The sequence below is a fragment of the Leucopleurus acutus genome (genome assembly GCF_964270905.1).
Source record: "Leucopleurus acutus genome assembly, chromosome: 12".
Taxonomy (NCBI): domain Eukaryota; kingdom Metazoa; phylum Chordata; class Mammalia; order Artiodactyla; family Delphinidae; genus Leucopleurus; species Leucopleurus acutus.
In genome coordinates, this window is record NC_139154.1 from 2,211,855 (window position 1) to 2,232,470 (window position 20,616).

Consider the following 20,616-nt stretch of genomic DNA (forward strand, 5'->3'; position numbering starts at 1 on the left):
GTTCAACTGTAGGCTCTGTTCTCTGGACAATCTTTGGATCTTGATTAAGAAAATTTCAGCAATGGTGAACTGAGAAGAAGAAAAGCAGTCCCGTACATCCAGAAGTTGGCCTGGTACTATCATCAAGCCACATGTTGCTGGGTGCTGACCCAGCACTCACAGCAAGGCTATGATGTTCTTTTGTTGAAGATAAATATTCGTACACAACATCAACATGAGACAAAGTCATGATGGATGAAGACAAAACCAAGACTACTCTGTAATCATGTCTGTGAACACTGTCCAAATCACAAAATTGACCAACATCCTCTTATCCTGGCTTATATGAGTGACTACTGCTTCTTTGTCAATTACAGTTTTTTTATCTTCATTCTAGTTTTTCCTCCTAGATTAGATTTACTTAATCTTAGAATTGCTTCTGCTTCCTGAAAGCATCCAGTCCAGAGCAAAGCCCTTTTTCCTTAACTCCACCATCCACCACCCCACCCCCTAGTTATCTTAGACAAGCCCAATCTGTGATGTTTTCTAACACCCTCCTACTAAGTCACCACACAGTTCCCCATGGTGTGCATTCTCCCTCATTGTAAGAAGCAATGAACCCAGCTTGCTCAACTACAGGTGTGTTCCTGGTAATGTTTGGCTGGAGAACATTGACAGATTGAATGCTATAAAATTGCCATTTTTGTAAGTCAGACGTTATATATTGGACATTTCATACAGTTCAAATTAATAGATCAAACATGGTGGTTTTGAGGGTCTATCTCAATGGCAGTTCTCTGAGAAGTCCTTTCCACTACTAAATGCTAGACTATTTGTGAGAACTTAATAGAAAAATGTGGCATTAATAGATGAATAGTTTTTAAAGTAATTTTATCTGGAGAGAGAGATAGGAGGTAACTAGATATTGGATACATTTGAGAGGGTTTATATGCCAAGATAGAGATGAAAGTAGAAAATGAAAGTTGAAAATACCACAGAGAGAGAAAAATTGCTGGAGTTCCAGAAACATGGAAAGTGTTGGGACTTAGTTGTTGAGGAATAATAAGCCCAGGAAATGATAATTGCAAACAGTAGTACACACAGCACATTTACTATGTGTCAGAGACTGTTTTTTAAAACCTTGCAAGTTGAAACTTGAAAAACGTTGTGCTAAGTGAAAGGCACCAATAACAAAAGAACAGATAGTGTATGATTCCATTTATATGAAATGTCCAGAATAGGTAAATCTACAGAGATGTAACATAGTTTAGCAGTTTTCAGGGGCTACAGGGAGATGGAAATGGGGAATGATTGCTCATGAATACAGGGTTTCTTTTTAGGGTTAAAAAAATGTTCTAAATTTGGATTGTGGTGATAGTGAATATACTGAAATCATTGAATTATATACTTTATATGTATTTATTTTGTGATATGTGGATTATATCTCAATAAATATATTTTAAGAAACCTTACAAGTGCGTATTCAATTTATTAAGTGATGGCTTATTTAATACTCACAAATACCCCATGAGGTCAATATTATTATCTGTTTTATAGATGAGAAAACTGAGGTACAGTGAAGAAAGAAGGAAAGAATCAGGAATAATACTACAATTGAAATACAAGGAGAAGATATAAGATAACGTATAGGTAGCTAATGATCAAGAAGTTGAGAGAATTCCTGCTCTGTGGTTACTATTTAATTTTTTTCCCCTTGAAGTAGGAGATGAGGTTACATGCAGAGAGAATGATAATTAACTTAGGGAAAGTAGGTAAATTTCAGAACAGCTAAGCTGGTCAAACACAAGTAGATAGATTTCTGAAAAGCACTGAGGAGACTGAGAGGCTAACATGGTTTCAACACCCAGGGCTATGACATTTTCTCCAGCAATGCTTGGATGCCATGAGGTAGGAGAAAAAGGCATAGGTTTGATTGATTCATGGCCAGGGAATTTTAGATGGGGGTAGAGCTAGGTTGTTAAGGGAGCAAAGGACAAAGTGCTCTGAAGGAAGAGGGAGTCCAGATAGTATGTGGAAGGAAGCAAGGCCCAGCGAGGGCTTTCAGACAGGGCAAACAGTACAGATGAAAGGAATGAAAGTCTACAACTGATGAAGAGTATGGGTGGAAGGAATAAGAGTGTGAGAGAGCTTAAAGAATTGGAGAGTAAATAACAGAGCTTAAAGAATGGGAGAGTAAATAACAAGAGCAGTGGTGTGTTGGCAAGGTTTTAACAGTCAGCTCTCCGGGATGAAAGTTCTGATTTGGAGGTCTTATTGCTTTCTATGGTAGTAGTATGGATACTATTACATTTACCTAGCTGGTAGGACCCTACACAGTTGCTGGAGACCAGTGCAGGACTCCAGTTCTATGGAAGTTCAAACCCTCCTCTCTCTTCCTCTCAACATTACCTCCCCTGTCGGAGAGCACTCCTCTCCCCCTCTTGCAGGTGCTGCTCTGTGTTCAGGGGACTGAGTAAAGATCTGACTCAGTGCCTGGTGCACCCAAACACCATTTCTCCTGCCATTCCCAGAAAAAAAAATCAAAATTGACCTTGTGAAACCATGCTACTCTTTCCTATGCCTTAAGGCCCAGTGGAAATAAGTGGGTCCCCAGGGAAAGATTAATAATTGGACACCCATTCAAACTACAATTTTGAAAAATAATCACCTTTATTTAGAAGGGAAAGGAAAAATGAGTTTTCTATGAACTAGATGTTATATTTACTTCTTTCTTTATATTAAAACAAGTTGTCTAATTTTGTTAAACTCTAGACAATTTCTTGGTTTTAAATTTACATGATAAAATTATTCATTTGTTTTTTGCACATATTACTTTGTCATATAGTGTGGCTTTAGAATTCTAACCATCTTGGTTGGCAGAGGATTGCCAGTTGGCTGCTCCTGGTTGGTGGAGTGTAACTAGAATTTTGCTTATTTCTGAAAAATACTCGTCAGCAACAGATCATCTCCTATAGTTTGTTTTCTTTAAAATGCTTTTTCCACATAACATCATTGTCATGTCATTTGGCTTTGGCAGTACTGTAAGGACACATTTCTTATTTTTCCCATTGATATTGTAGCTCCCTTTCTAGATCCATTTAACTCTCCTGCAAGTAGAAATGTCAGGACGTACTTTTTCATGGGTGCTGAGCATGGTGCAGTTCCTTGCCTTGTAGGAAAGGATAAGTGAGTTGTATCTCTCCTCCACATCTTGTCCATTGCTTGAAAACAACCTGGACATCCAACCTGAGCCAAGTAATCTATTTGATGGCTTACCTGGCTTAGATATTCAGCAATGTCATCCACAGACCCTGGAAGGTCTTGGGTGACTGGGAATCTCTATGGGCCAGCTTCAAGGCTCACTGGTGAAATGGTAGCCAGAGTTTCTGAGACCTTGAGGATTTATAAATAGATATATTCACTGCAAATAGTGAAGCATATGTGGTACCATGTCCACAACTTCCTGCAGCTACTGTCCTGGGACTCTGCTACCCATTCTCTGAATTGCTGCAAAGCTAGGTGGCAAGCACCTGGTAATGAGCAGACCAGTTCTTTCAAGGGTGCTGGGTCTATATGGGTGGATGTTCATTCTGCTGCAGGACTTACCATTCTCAAACTTTGTACCATATCCTTGGTCTTGGATACAGGATGGGATGTTTCATGGAATTCTGGACGGTTTGTCCTTTGCATTTAAATGATGATGGAAGCAACCTAAATGTCCATCTACAGATGGACACATATATACAATGGCACATATATAAAATGTGGCACATATATACAATTGAATATTACTCAGCCATAAAAATAAACATTACAGGGACTTCCCTGGTGGTGCAGTGGTTAAGAAGAATCAGCCTGCCAATGCAGGATACACGGGTTCAAGCCCTGGTCTAGGAAGATCCCACATGCCACGGAGCAACTAAGCCCATGTGCCACAACTACTAAGCCTGCGCTCCAGAGCCTGGGAGCCACAACTACTGAGCCTGCATGACACAACTACTGAAGCCCACATACCTAGAGCCTGTGCTCTGCAACAAGAGAAGCCACCGCAATCAGAAGCCCATACACTGCAACAAAGAGTAGCCCCCGTTCTCCGCAACTAGAGAAAGCCACGCACAGCAACCAAAACCCAATGCAGCCAAAAATAAATAAAGTTATAAAAAAAAGAAACATTACAGATGAATGGAAGTTGTGGCACATGTATACAGTGGAATATTAGCCATAAAAAGAAACAAAATTGAGTTTTTTGTAGCGAGTTGGATGGACCTAGAGTCTGTCATACAGAGTGAAGTAAGTCAGAAGGAGAAAAAAACAACCATATGCTAACACATATATATGAAATCTAAAAAAAAAAAAGGTTTTAATGAACTTAGTGGCAGGACAGGAATAAAGATACAGACAAAGATAATGGACTTGAGGACATGGCGGAAAGGGGGGAAATGGAAGCTGGGACGAAGTGAAAGAGTAGCATTGACATATATACACTAACTAATGTAAAATAGATAGCTAGTGGGAAGCAGATGTATAGCACAGGGAGATCAGCTCTGTGCTTTGTGACCTCTAGAGAGGTTGGATAGGGAGGGTGGGAGGGAGGGGATATGGGAATATGTGTATACATTTAGCTGATTCACTTTGTTATACAACAGAAACTATCACAACATTGTAAAGCAATTATACTCCAATAAAGATGATAAATAAATAAATAAATAAATAAATAAGGACAGACACACGCACTGGTCAACTTTTTGACCCAAGGCACATATGCCAAGTTTCCAGGAAGCTGGCCACATTTGAGGTCAGTTATCTCATGAGGAGATAGCTGCTACTGACATCTAGGCTACCTGAAACCTGCCTTGAGAGGGCATGGTGTGCCACAATAAAACATGCAGACCACTGAAGCTTGGGGTGGCTGAGAGATACTGGAACATTAACAGTGCTCTAGACATGCATTATTTGAATGCTTTGTCATCCTTTACCTGTCAACCTAAACTCTTGAGAATTTTGCATCTTGGCAAGAGAAGCAGGCAGACAACCAAACACAACAACACTCTTCTGAGAACCAGTGACCAAGAACTGACAGGCTGGCCAGAGCCAAACGAGTAGATAAGTTGGTTTCAGAGGTGGGAGACTGTCCCTTTTGCGATACCTCACCCAGGCACTTCAACTATGCCATGACATCACTTTGCTAGCCAAACCACAAAAGACAATCTAAATGGGGTTTTGTCGATTGTATGCTTTACAACCAAAGTTTCAGAAACACCATTTCTGATATTTTAGTAGGACCTGTACTTAAAATTACTGCTATGTGCCCTTGAGATGGCCTTGACTTACAGGACATACATTTTCATAGTCCCATTCATGTCATGCTTTTGGGGTGATGAACATTTTCTCAAAGATGGCACACCTTATTGATCCTGTGCCTGTTTTCACTGGCATCCTGATAACACCCTGTTATCTGCCTCCCCTTGGGATTGGAGGAAGCTCCTGGTTTGTGGCCTGATTTTGAAGGGCATTATACTAGACTCAACTCCTAAAGGCACATAGTCAAACAAGACAAAACATTTGAGTATTTAGCTAGTCTATGTCACACCAAAATATTTATTGAGTATTTATAATTTGCCAAAAAATGTTATCTGTAAATTGAACATGAGGTAGCAAGAAAAAGAGGTAGAGAAGACAGCTTTCAGGCAGAGGGAACAGCAAGATCCCTTTGTTGGGGAGGCATGGCAAATTCAAAGAGCTGGGTGATGCTCATTGTGCTGGATTGGGGAAGAGCTGGGGGGAAGTGGGGCAACATGATGCTAGAGATGCAAGCCAGTGAGAGAGCATACAGACTTGATTTTTTAACCAGTAACTTCTAGGAGGCATGAACCACCTTCCCTTTTGTCTAATAGCTGCTAGTTGGTTATTGGAACTAGAACAATTTTTAAGATTAGTTTTATTTACTCCATATAAGCATATGCATTAACCAGGAATAACCATTTTAAAAGGCAATTTCAAAAGCCTAGAAATTAATACAATGAATTTTCCTAGGCAGTTTTGGAGTAGAAAATATTGGTGACATCAAAGTAAAAAATGTCTGCCTGACACACATAAGTCTTGCAGGCTGGGCAAATCCTCCTACAGCACCAGTGTGAAACATGGTTTGTTTTATTCTGCATATCCTTTTCAGAACATGAAAAACAAATGATGACCAAATGACAGTGACATCCAAATCATGAAACTTTATGTGCACAAGTCAGGAAAAAAGTGTAGATTTTGACAGATCCTCACACGGTATTAAAAAGGAGTTTTCTAAGTTTTAGAAACTGATAAGCAGGCTGTCCCAAAGAGGGAAGACAGCAGCTTCAGGATAACCTGCCAACTCACCAGGATTCACACTACTCTTTAATCACTCCCTATGAACATTTGATTTTAAATAGTTTACCTTGCCTTAACACACACTCTGACTTCCTCTCACAATGTTTAATGAACAATATACTTCCTAAATTAGCTTTCAGAAATGAACAAAACTTGAAACTTAAGACTCTCTCCCCACTTTACGAATGCCAAAAGATCCTATTTTAAGTGCTCTACTTTACAGTTCTATGGGTAATTATTATGTCCTTCAGGAGGTTTCCAATGTTCTGCTTTTTTGGTATGAACCGCTGTGTGAACAGCAAAGTGAATACTCCCCAAAATGCTTTTAACACTTCCTTTGGTGGGATCCAGGTCAATAGCCTTCAAGGAGAACTTTTCAGTCTCACCCTTATGACCTGTTTCCCATAGGTAAGATGAGCAGGGATATGGTCGGTCTTGGATCTCAGTGATTCCATACACCAATGCTCTGCTTCAGGGAGTTTACTTAATAGCACGTATACTTCACCCATCATGCTATACAAGCTCTGTGGGGCAAATTGCCTTGGTATTTTCTGAATTGCTTCCTTGTATACACTAAAAGCATCCTCATAGTGTCCCTGCTCATAATAGTGTTTCCCCATGTTGTACAGACAGCTGGTTACCGAACTCTTATGTGTGCATGAGGGTCCCTTAGGTTTTGGAGGGAGATCTCAGAACACTTAAGAAATGTGCATCAGGTTTCTTCCGTCTTTCCTTGGTTCATTAGAATAATACCGATGTTTAAATACGAAGAAGCCAATGTAGGCATGCTTCTGATTGCCAATTTATCATAATGTAGTGCTTCTGCAAACCTGTTCCTCTCTTGTAGAAGTAACCTTACATTATAAAGCATGTCAGCCATGTTGCTTTGGTAGTACAAAGTATTTCTATAGGTGCTTTTAGCTTCAGAAATTTTGCTCTGACTCTTCAGAACATTTCCAAGGTTACTCCATCCTTTATCTAGGTTTATTTTTATCCCTGACCTATATAGTATTTCCTCATTCTGCCAGTCACCATTCCTGATTGCAGTCTTGAGTTCATAGAAAACAATTAATGTAGCTGTAGCATAAAAGATCAAGCTCTTGAGAAACTACTTTTAGACTTTGACATAAAGGGCTCTGGCAGCCACTGTAAGGAGGAGGCAGAAGCCAGTACTAGGAATATACAATACTTATTGTGCAATTACAAAGCAGATATAGAAAAACAGGTTTGTGGCAGGAACAAAATATATTATTAACAAAGATGAAGACAGAACAACAATGTTTTCCATAGAGGCAAGCTGTGTTCTCTGTGATGCATTATTATTTTTAATAAATTTATTTATTTTATTTTTGGCTGTATTGTGTCTTCATTGTTCCATGTGGGCTTTCTCTAGTTGCAGCAAGCGGGGGCTACTTTTCGTTGTGGTGCGCAGGCTTCTCATTGCGGTGGCTTCGCTTGTTGTGGAGCACGGGCTCTAGGTGCGCGGGCTTCAGTAGTTGTGTCACGTGGGCTCTAGAGTGCAGGCTCAGTAGTTGTGGTGCAAGGGCTTAGTTGCTCCGTGGCATGTGGGATCTTCCCGGACCAGGGCTGGAACCCGTGTCCCCTGCATTGGGGTTTTAATGCCATTTTCTACTTTTGATGCAAAACTGGGCTCAATCTCTGAGTTCCGGTACTCCACCTCTGAATGATAGTTATGCTCATTTACATTCTGCTTGCCGTTTGTTACAAATCTACTGTCGCATTCTCTTTCTATGCTTGGGCTTTTCAAACCACAGTAGGCATGGAGGAGTCCAGCATAGAAGACTATAGTGTGTAGGTTTCTCCAATCACAAATTTGTTTTGAGCAGGGGCATGGCATCCATTGACTAATTAAAACTGAAGGCATCTGGGCATAGCAACAGCCAAAGTTTCCTGGTTGGCCAGTAGAAGAAAATGAACATGCGAGGTAGGAGGTAAGCAAATCAGCAACTGGGTTGTCAAAGCTGGAAAAGCTTAGTGGTTTGTTTCCTATACAGTATAAACAGACACCAACAAGGGAGGTTCCCCAGAAAGCTAACAAAGTAATGCTGAGAAAAAGAGACAAGTTCTTCCTTTTGTAAATGGTGGGTAAGATCTGTTTCATTTTCAGCCTGTGAATGACAAACATATCATAAACTGCTGAGATTGCAAGGACAGTCACTCCTTGTTCCTTCCACAACATGCTGCATCCTGCCCACAGTACCATGCCCAGGAGCCAGCCCCAGGACCTGGCTGAGTAGTTTCTTGTAGAATAGTGTTTAATGTAGCAGGCAATGAGAGGAAAAAGACTGGTCCCAACATCAGTCCATCTCACAATTCCTGCCACTGCCTCTATGTGAATGGAGTGAGAGAGGAAGAGCAAGCCAGCCATGAAGGTCCAATGTCCATCACAAGGAGTATCTTGGAGAAGTTCCTGAAGAGACCAGTGACTGCTGGGTGCAATAGGACATTGATGAAATGGTAGCTCCAGGGATTCAGCCCCCGACGGCCTGGTTCAAGGGAGAAGAAAGAGTGCAGAGTGGCCAGTAGGACTGTGGCTGCCACTATAGGTTAGAAGAGTACCGCGAAAATCATTGTAAAAAATGTGGACCCATGGAGTTTCTGGGAGAAAGTCCTGATTAGTCTTGATAACACAGCTTTGCTCTTTAACACATTACTATTATCATTCTCCTCCTATCTTTTTGATTATGTACCTCTTTCCAGCTCTCCTTGGCTAGCATCTCCTCCATATTTTTCTCCAGAATGTGGAGATTTCTCTCCAAGTTCTGTCTCCTGATGTTCTTTCTCTACATACTTTGCATCTCTGAGAGCTGCAACTCAATAGATGCTTTCTCCATCTGTATTCACTAGTTTTGATATATGAAATTTTCATCATTATTCACTTTTTATTAATTTCTATTGTTTTTATTAGCCTATGAGCTATTTAAGAGAATTTTTTCTATGTTTTCAAACATATGGATTTCTTTAAATTTTTTTTCTTTTTACTATTGATATGTATTTCAGTTTCATTATGGTCACAGAATATTGTCTGTATGATCTGGATTTTAAAATTTTATTTCATTTGTTGAGACTTTCTTTGTGACCCAGAGTTTGACTCTGTGAATATCTAATTATTGCTCAAATAATCCATACCCTAATTTTTCTTTTGCTAATATACTGACTTCTGACTGTGGTAATAAGGTTGTGTATGCTTTAAAAAATACTTCTTCTTGTAAATCTGTCAGTTTTTGCTTTATCTATTGTATAGCTATGATGCTAAGTATGCACACGTTCAAAAATATTATATTATTGTAATTACATAATATCCTTCTTTAGCCTTCTTAAATAATTAAATTCTATTTTATCTAGTATGAATATTGTTATACCAGCTTTCTTCTGGTTAGTGTTTGCCTTCCAGCTTCCTTCCTTATTTTCTTATAGGTTTTTATTTTTAACATAACTATAGAGTAAAATATTCTATGAGGCTTGTTATAAAAAACTAGTAACACCCTGTTTTCCTCCCCCTAGATGAAACAGCTTTAAATTCTTTTAGATGAGTCTTTTAGTATTAATTTCTTTCTCTGCAGTATGTTAATATTTTACTTCTCCATTGTATAATTATCTATTAGTTTCTCATTATGAAGTAATAACAGCAAACATATATAGAACACTTGCTTCTCTATGTGCTTTACATATATTATTCATATAATTCTCAAACAGCACTATGCAGGGATCTGGGCAATTGCTGCTTTTTTTTCTCTCATAGATTGCCTACTGTTCAATAAAACTTGTCCAGGGGAAAAAAACTGTAAAACTCCTCCCAGGTGAAGGGCAAAATAAAAAGAGTGCCCGAAGAGTGATGGGTGACATGAGAATGTTTGTTCCTAAGCCAGCAGCTGATCTAATTTGTGTCCTTGTTGGTGGTGTGCTTCAGTTATAAACATCCAAAAAGTGACTTTTAAAACATGGAAAGTTTACAGAAAACTAATTATAGGAAACTTTAAAAAATTACTTTAAAAAAAACCAAAGGGTTATTTTCACATATGGCTATACAGATAAACAGAAATAATGATGAATTAAAGATTTAATTGCTCCTTAAGTGAAATGTCACCATGTATTACTTTAAATTTCTTTTTTAAGTTGAAGTATAGTTGATTTACAATGTTGTGTTAGTTTCAGGTGTACAGCAAAGTGATTCAGTTATACATATAAATTCTTTTTCACATTCTTTTCCATTATAGGTTATTACAAGATGTTGAATATACTTCCCCGTTCTATACAGTAGCTCTTTGTTGGTTATTTATTTATATATAGTAGTGTGTATCTGTTAATCCCAAACTCGTAATTTGTCTGTCCTCCTCCTTCTGCCTTGGTAACCATAAGATTGTTTTCTATGTCTGTGAGTCTGTTTCTGTTTTGTAAATAAGTTCATTTGTATCATTATCTTAGATTCCACAAATAAGTGATATCATATTTTATATGTCTTTCTCTGTCTGACTTACTTCACTTAGTATGATAATCTCTAGGTCCATACATGTTGGTGCAAATAGCACTGTTTTATTCATTTTTATGGCTGAGTAGTATTCCACTGTGTATATATACACACTCACAGACACACACACACACACACACACACACACACACACAACATCTTCTTTATTCATTTATCTGTCTATAGACATTTAGGTTGTTTCCATGTCTTGGCTATTGTAAATAGTGCTGCTCCGAACATAGGGGTACATGTATCTTTTCAAGTTATAGTTTTCTACAGATATATGCCCAGGAATGGGACTGCAAGATCATATGGTAACTTTATTTTTAGTTTTTTTAAGGAATGTCCATACTGTTCTCCATAGTGGCTGCACCAATTTACATTCCCACCAACAGTGTAGGAGGGTTCCCTTTTCTCCACACCCTCTCCAGCATTTATTATTTGTAGACTTTTTAATGATGGCTATTCTGACTGGTATGAGGTGATACCTCATGATAGCTTTGATTTGCATTTCTGTAATAATTAGTGATATTGAGCATCTTTTCATGTACATATTGGCCATTTGGAGAAATGTCTATTTATGTCTTCTGCCCATTTTTTGATTGGGTATTTTTTTATATTAAGTTGTATGAGCTGTTTGTATATTTTGGAAATTAAGCAGTTGTTGGTCACATAATTTGAAAATATTTTCCCCCAGTCTGTATGTTGCCTTTTAGTTTTGTTTATGGTTTCCTTTTCTGTGCAAGAGTTTGTAAGTTTGATTAGGTCTCATTTGTTTATTTTTGCTTTATTTCTATTGCCTTGGGAGACTGACCTAAGAAAACATTGCTATGATTTATGTCACAGAATGTTTTACCTAAGTTATCTCCTAAGAGTTTTATAGTGTCATATCTTATATTTAAGTCCATCTTGAGTTTATTTTTGTGTATGGTGTGAGGGAATGTTCTAACTTCACTGATATACGTGTGGTTGTTCAGATTTCCCAGCACCACTTGATGAAGAGACTGTCTTTTCTCCATTGTATGTTCTTGCCTCATTTGTCAAAGATTAACTGACTGTAGGTGTGTGAGTTTATTTCTGGTCTTGCTATTCTTTTCCACAGATCCATGTCTGTTTCTGTGACAATACAATGCTGTTTTGATTACTGCAGCTTTGTAAGACTGTGTGAAGTCTGGGAGGGTTATGCCTCTAGCTTTTTTTCTTTTTCCTCAGGATTACTTTGGCAATTCTGGGTCTTTTATGATTCCATATAAATTTTAGGATTATTCTACTTCTGTGAAAAATGTCATAGGTAATTTGGTAGGGATTACATTAAATCTGTACATTGCTTTGTGTGGTATGGTTATTTTAACAATATTAAGTTTTCCAATCCCAGAGCGTGGGACATTTTTCCATTTCTTTAAATGATCTTCAATTTCCTTTATCAGTGTTTTGTAGTTCTCAGTGTATAAGTCTTTCACCTTCTTGGTGAAGTTTATTCCTAGTTATTTTATTTTTGACATGATTTTAAATGGGATTTTTTTTTTACTTTTTATTTCTGATATTTTATTATTAGTGTAAAGAAATGCAACAGATATCTGTATGTTAATCTTGTATCCTACCTTGCTGAATTTGTTTAACACTTCTAATAGTTTTTGTGTGGACTCTTTAGTGTTTTCTGTATAGAGTATGTGTCATCTGCATATAATGACAATTTTACCTCTTCCCTTCCAGTTTTGTTAAATTTTATTTCTTTTTCTTGTCTGATTGCTGTGGTTAGGCTTTCCAATACTATATTGAATAGAAGTGGTGGGAGTGGGCATCCTTGTCTTGCTCCAGATTTTAGTGAGAAGTCTTTCAGCTTTTCATCATTGAGTATTATGTTGGCTGTGGGTTTGTCATAAATGGCTTATATTATGTTGAGATATATTTCCTCTATACCCTCTTTGGTGAGAGTTTTTATCATGAATGGATGTTAAATTTTATCAAATGTTTTTTCTCCATCTATTGAGATGATCATGTGGTTTTTGTCTTTTCTTTTGTTGGTGTGGTGCATCACATTGATTTGTATATGTTGAACCATCCTTTTGACCCTGGGATAAATACAACCTTATCATGGTGTATGATATTGTACACCATGTATGTATTGTTAGATTTGATTTGCTAACATTTTGTTGAGGTTTTTGGCATCTATATTCATCAAAGATATTGGCCTGTAATTTTTTTAATTTATTTTTTTGTAGTGTCTTTGTCTGGTTTTGGTATCAATGACTGTGGGAGTGTTCCTTCCTCTTCAACCTTTTGGAAAAGTTTAAGAAGGATAAGTATGAGTTCTTTTATTTATGTTTGTTAGAATTTGCCTGTGAAGCCATCTGGTCCTGGACTTTTGTTTTCAGGGAGTATTTTTTTTATTACATATTTGATATCACTTCTAGTGATGTCTATTCAAATTATCTATTTTTCCTTGACTCAGTTTTGGTGGATGGTATGTTTGTAGAAACTTGTCCATTTCTTCTAGGCTGTCCAATTTGTTGGCATATAATTATTCATAGTATTCTCATATAGTTTTTGGCATTTCCCTGGTATGGGTTGTTATTTTAACTTTTTCATTTCTTTTTCTAAAAATTTTATTTGGGTCGTCTTTTCTTCTTGGTGGATTTGGCTAGAAGTTTTCAATCTTATTTATACTTTAAAAAAAGATCTTGATTTTATTGATTTTTTCTGTTGTTTTTTAAATCTCTATTTTACTTATTTCCTCTCTGACCTTTATTATTTCCTTCCTTCTGTTGACTTTAAGTATTGTTTGCTCTTCTTTTTCTAATTCTTTCACATAGTAGTTTAGATTGTTTATTTCAGATTTTTCTTGTTTTTTGAGGTAAGCTTGTATTGCTATGAATTTCCCTCTAAAAACTGCTTTTGCTGTATCCCATAGATTTTGTATGGTTTTGTTTTCATTGTCATTTGTCTCAAGGTATTTTTAAATTTCCTCTTTGATTTGATCATTGACCCATTGATTTTTTAGTAGCATGTTACTTAATCTCCATGTAATCATTTATTTTTCTCATTTCTCTTTCTGTCATTGATTTCTACTTTTATGCTGTTGTGGTCAGAAAAGTTGCTTGAAATAATTTCTATCCTCTTAAATTTGTTGAGGCTTGTTTTGTGTCCTAGTATGTGGTCTATCCTAGAGAATGTTCCATGTGTGCTTGAAAAAATGTGTATTCAGTTTTTTTGGATGTAATGTCCTGAGAATATCAATTAAGTCTAAATGTTCTATTGTGTTATTTGGAATCTCTATTGCTTTATTGATTCTCTGTATAGAAGATCTGTCCATTGATGTGAGTGGGGTGTTAAATTCTCCTACTATTATTGCATTTCCATCAATTTCTCCCTTCATGTCTGTTGGTATTTGTTTTATATATTTAGGCACTCATATATTGGATGCATATATGTTAATGAGTCTAATATCCTCTTCTTTTATTGATCCTTTTTCCATTATATAGTGTCCTTCTTTATCTTTCTTTATGGTCTTTGTTTTAAAGTCTATTTTGCCTGATATGAGTACTGCTATCCCTACTTTCTTGTCATTTCTGTTTGCATGAAATATCTTTTTCCCTTCCCTCACTTTCAACCTATGTGTGTCCTTTACCCTAAAGTGGGTCTTTTGTAGGCAGCATATTGTAGGTTCTTGTTTTGTTATCCAGTCTTCCACTCTATGTCTTTTGATTGCAGAATTTAGACCATTGATATTTAAGGTAATTATTGATAAGTATATATTTATTGTCATTTTAAACCTTGTTTCCCAGTTTATTTTTTCTTTATTTCTTTTTGTTTTTCCTTTTTGTGGTTTGATGATTTTGTTTTGTATTATGCTTGAATTCTCTTCCTTTTTTTGTGAATTTTTTGTATGTTTTTGATTTGTGGTTACCCTGGTTTTCAAGTATGTTAACACATTACTATATCTACTTGCTTTAGACTGGTAGTCATGTAATCTCTTTTAGGTGTGAGATACATGAGGAACAAAATTAAAATCTTTGCTTTGAGGAACTTAAACTTTAGTGAACAAAGAAATAAATAAATAAGTAAATAAATCAACAAATACTATTTCTAATGATCATAACTCCTGTGGTGAAAATATAAAATGGAGGAGGGGATAAAGAGTGTTGGGTGGTGGCAGATTGCAAGGGAACACTGCATCTGAGTATCTGAGAAAAGCTTTGAGTAAGTGAGGGATCAAGCTCTACAGATATCCTATGGAAGAGTGGTCTGAGCAGAGGGGAAAGGTGAAAAGCTCTGAGGTGGGAGGGTATCCAATATCTGATGTGTTCAAGGCATATTAAGGATTCTGTTGTGCTGGAGTGAGGTGAAGGCTTGGGAGGCTGTGGGGAAGAATATTTTGAGATGAAGTCAGAGAAGAACAAAAATCAGATTGGATAGATTGGATAAGATAATGTCATTGGATTTGTAAGGACTTTGGTTTTTATTCTGAATGATATGGGAATCCACTGGGGGGTTTTGGGCATAAAAAAACATGAACTGTCATAGATTTAAAATAACCACTCTAGGGCTTCCCTGGTGGCGCAGTGGTTGAGAGTCCACCTGCTGATGCAGGGGACACGGGTTCGTGCCCCGGTCCGGGAAGATCCCACATGCCTCAGAGCAGCTGGGCCTGTGAGCCATGGCCACTGAGCCTGTGCATCCGGAGCCTGTGCTCCACAGCGGGAGAGGCCACAACAGTGAGAGGCCCGTGTACCACAAAAAAAATAAAATAAAATAACCACTCTAGCAACTGTGTTGAAAATCGACTATAAGCCTTAATGAATTATTTAACCAATAGAATGTGGCAGAAGTGATGTTATAGGATATTTAAGAACACACAGCTTCTGCATGAATTTCTTGAGTATTTACTCTGGGCATCAGCCACCATGTGAGAAGATATGCTACTCTGAGACTACCACGTGGTGAAGAAGTTAGAACTCTTTCTGGAAATAAAGATGTCTAACTGGACCCTATTGTACCAGTCATCCTAAGCTAAGCACCAAACCTGTAACTAAACTAGCTTTATGTGTCTTCAACCTCAGACTCCTCAGCTGTGACTATCTACCCCCAGAATAATGAGAGATAATAATAAATTGGTATTTTAAGTCAGTGTTGTGGAAATTTGTTATGAAACAAAAGAATTCATTGACATATAAATGAGCTTTAAAGCTATGAGACTAGATGAGCTCACGAGGGAGTGAGAGGAAATAAAGAACAGAAGAGATCCAAGAACTAAATCCTAGAATGTTTCAGCATTTAGATACTTAGATGTTGGAGAGATTGTGAAGAAGAAACCCTCTACATCTCCCCAAAAAGACAATTATTATCCCTCAGTGCTTTTAAGATTTTACTCCATTATCTTTTTAAATCTTTTTCTGGAAAAGAGAAATCTGCCATCAATCGATGTTTCTGTTAAGTAGTATTTCTTTTCTTTCTGGTAGCTTTTAAGATTTGCTATTTTTTCCTTAATGTTCTAAATTATACTCTGTAGCTTAGTAGGAATTTTTAAATTTATCTTAGTATTTGTAGTCCATGTTTACTCTGAGTACACATACTTGCAATTCTGGAAAAATCCTAACCATTAATTTGTCAAAAATTACTCCTCTGCTCTTTCCCCTAGTCTCTGGGTATCCTACTGGACATATGCAGACATCTCTCAATTTTCTCCTCCATGTCTCTTACTGTTCTGTACATATTTATGTGTATGTATGTGTATATGTATGTATGCATATGCACATATTTGTATATGTGTGTGTATAATTTTTTTCTGGATTCATTGTTGTGCTTGTGATGAATCCTCAGACTATTTTCTGATTGATTAATTCTCTCTTCCACTGTGTCCTTTCTAGAATTTATCTCATTCTATAGTTTTTTTAATTTTAATCATTTTTATTTTTAAAAATTTCTAGCTATCTCTTTTATATATACACTTGTCCTTTAAAAATTATGCTTGCTTTTGTATTATAATTTCCTATTCTTTTTTATGGCTATATTTTATTCATTTATGTAATTGAAGGGCCTAACATGTTTATTTTAAAGTCCTTCAGACTGTTCTATAAAATTGATTTCATTTGGAATGTATTCATATTAAGTTTTTAAATGTTTTTCTTAGCATTAGATATCATCATATTTTTTTGAATTTTGTTTACTCTTTGTCTTTTGGCCTCCCATGGCTCCTATAATCTGTAGTCCTAGGTGGACTTTGTAGTTTTTTTTAGCCTTCTTTCATGATTTGGAGGTCCTTCACCAAAATCTCTCTTAGGCAGTGGGTCTTCCTCTGATTCTTTGACTAGCCTGGTGGATCACTTTTATTCCCCATTACTTCATAGGGACTGAATTACTATTTGCTCCTGTTTGCTTCTTGATCCAGTGCTTAGCTCCCACTTTGTATTTCTTTTCCATGTCTGGTCCTTGAAGGTATTTATATCTTATTTTTGAACAGTTTTTATGTACTTTGTTGTTTGTTTCCCTTTCATATTTTTTCTATCACTGCTATTTATTTGGAGCATGAGGAGTGTTTCAAAGTGTGAATTTACTGCTCTCTCTTCTCTGAGCTCTTGCTTTATATCCTTTTGTTGGAGGTTTAATGAAAACTTTGCTGTTTGAATCCTTTTAATTACCCCTATTCCCCACTTGGATTTTTGTAGATAAAGTCTCAAGTTGAGTCAAGAGTACAAAGTGTTCTAAAGCAGAGGACTACTGAGTGAAATGGATTGGAGAACTTGATGGGGCCTCTTCTCCTCCTTCCTATCCTAGACCTGGAGATATGATAACTATGACTTTCTACTGCCCATTCCAACCCCATACAACTTATAGGTCCTGAAGCTTAAAACAGCAGTCACTCCTCACTGGGATGGTGGTGGTGGTGGAGGTGGAGGAGCTTTGCCCTGGTGATCTTACTTCAAGAAGTAAGTGAGCCAAGATGTCAGGAGATAGGAAGTGTTTCACAGAAAACACACCTGTATGACAGGGTATCAGCTCACCCCAATTCTCCAAACATATCAGTCACTCTACCTTTCTATGGGAAGATCAAGTTCAGGGTTTACACAGGGCCTGGAAGTATTTGCACCCAGCCTGTCCATGCTCTGTAAAGACAGGAGGAGCTGAAACTATAGTATTCCCTTAATACTTTTGATTCAATAATTCAATTTCTGGAAATCAATCCTAAGAAAATAATCAGAGACATCGTGAAGATTCATTTATAAGTATGTTTGCTTTACTTTTACCTGTAATAGTGAAAAATTGAGGGAACAAACCCATATGTCCAAAAACAAAACATAAAATCCACCCCCCCAAAAAAAACCCCCAAAACCTTTCTGTTCTAAACAGTCAATGTAGAGATAAGGAAAGCAATATGAGTTGTTGCATATAATCTTTAAACTTTGCTTGCAGACATTAAAAAAAATCTCTAAAAGAAAAGCAGATTACATATAATACTTTTATAGCAGGATGGCAAATATTTCATTAGGCAAAGTGCATGTTGGCATAAAAATGAATGTAATTTATATTTGAACTTTTAACTAATCAAATGACATATGTTTTATTGTATTACAGTTATATTAATGAGGAGTATTTAATTAAAACCTAATTGAATATTCCAGACAGCAATTATGTTGTAATAGAGATGCCAATTCTGACACAAGGAGGCAGGTGAGAAGAAAGGAGAACTAGTGTAATTATTCCTCAGGATGGAAAAGAAGAAACCACACCAAGCATTGCCACAGAGGGAGATTTGTGAAGATCTGTCCTACATGCCACTGTTTCCTTTGTTGAGCTATGCTTACATGTTCTTCATTAGGTAAACCATGTTCAAACTAAAGCTAATATTGCCAGTATTCATTAGTTGACAAATGCAATTCTATAGCCATCCTTTGAATTCAAGCCAGGAAGAGAAGAGTGAGCCTCATTCACTTTCATTAATTCAGACACAGATTATGTGTAATATAGTCTGGATAAGTGTCCTTTTGCACATGATGTGGAAGACAGAAAAACATAAAACTCTTAAGATCAGATGACAGTTGGGCAGAATCCACCAGTTTAATTTAAATTCTTTTTATTTTTGGAGACATTTATATACATATTCATATATATTAAAATATATATGAATTTAAATTTAAATAGATCATTTAATAAATATAAATATAATGTATATTTCACTTAAAATGAGTAGATTATCATATGTAAATTTTGCCTCAGTAGGTCAAGGGAAATATTATTCACTCAGTTTTTTTTTTTTTTTTTTTAGCATTGCCATCTATTGGACTATGCCAAATGAATATAATTTTAATCACTGTTTTTACATTTTATGGTTTCTAGTCAAATATATATGAAACTTCAACATAATTGTTACATAATTACCATAACAACCTTCCTCCTAATATTAGAATGTAAGTCCAAATTGAGTTACAGTTATTTTCCTTTTGATAAAGTACATATACTACTTGTCCATCAAATGTTTGTTGATGTTTCCAGAAGAAAAAAAAGCATGCATGGTTGAATGACAATTTTCTGGCTTTCAACAGACTCCTATAGATGGCTTAGGAGAGATTGTCACCTCTTCTCTTGCTCATTTTAACATCAAGCAAGAAATCTGGTTTGCATCAATAACATATACAAAATAACATTGTAAAGCAATTATACTCCAACAAAACAAAAGTTTAAAAAAATAATACAAACAGAAGACACAGTTGAGCTGTCACAAATTCGGTATAGAAACTCCGTGGGGAGAATCTAAAGGGTGAACTTTTATTCCGTTTTTATCTCTCCTTTTACTCTTTATTTTTATGGTGGTCAGAAGGTAGGAAAGATATAAAAAAAAATCTGTTTAGCTATGAAATCTATATTGGAGTTTCTGATGGGAAAAGGAAACTTACCTAACCATAGTTTAGAATATATATATATATATATATATATATATATATATATATATATATATATATGTTTTTTTGACAAAGTGTGTCTCAGTTAGTTGCCCAGAAATGGCTTGTAAACTTTAGGGGTAAAAATTAAAGGAACATTAATTTGGTTTGCTGAAGTACAAAACTGACAAGAATTTGGATAAAATGCTCATACGGCAACACGAATGTATGCAATAATTACAATGTCTTATAAGTTATCTTCTTAAATAGGCTAAGTACAAAAGAAAAATACTGAAGAGGGTGTGAAATTTAGGTATTATACATTATGATTCAAACAAAACAAGTCCCACATAATGGTTCACACAGAGTTTTACAGCATTTACCACATTCTGAAGCTCAGAATCTTCCATATTTCCCATTTCAGTCAATATCCCCAAGAGTAACTTCAATACCGATTTTTACTGGCACAAATTATTAGTTTTGCCTGTTTTGGAACTTTATATAAATAGAATCATACAATGTATACATTTTGTGGATGACTTCTTTCACTCCTCTTATAGACATATAATTGTATGTACAAGCAGATAAAAGTGAATGATTGAAATGTTGATGATGTACCCAGCCTAGGGAATATTATGTAGTTATAAATCAAATGCTAGATCTATAATTTTTTTCCTGTAAGAAATCTGTTATATACAGTTAGTTTTAAATATATAGCTGCAAATTAATAATTGTGATTCTATTTTTTTAACATCTTTATTGGGGTATAATTGCTCCACAATGGTGTGTTAGTTTCTGCTTTATAACAAAGTGAATCAGTCATACATAAACATATGTTCCCATATCTCTTCCCTCTTACATCTCCCTCCCTCCCACCCTCCCTATCCCACCCCTCCAGGCTGTCACAAAGCA

General features: G+C 36.3%; 1 long non-coding RNA gene and 1 pseudogene across 2 annotated transcripts in view; one reads left to right on the forward strand and one right to left on the reverse strand.

Moving 5' to 3' along the window:
- LOC309969798 overlaps positions 1-20,616 on the forward strand; it is a 136,183-nt gene that overhangs the window by 50,273 nt on the left and 65,294 nt on the right. The gene's annotated exons all lie outside the window — the stretch shown is intronic.
- The window catches only part of LOC309970128 (protein O-mannosyl-transferase TMTC2-like), a 44,131-nt pseudogene continuing 30,079 nt past the window's right edge, over positions 6,565-20,616 (reverse strand). Inside the window, exons 2-3 of the transcript in view lie at positions 7,922-8,980; positions 6,565-7,645 (exon numbers count right to left, since the gene is read on the reverse strand). The product of the transcript in view is annotated as a protein O-mannosyl-transferase TMTC2-like (transcript). The remainder of the gene's footprint in view (positions 7,646-7,921; positions 8,981-20,616) is intronic.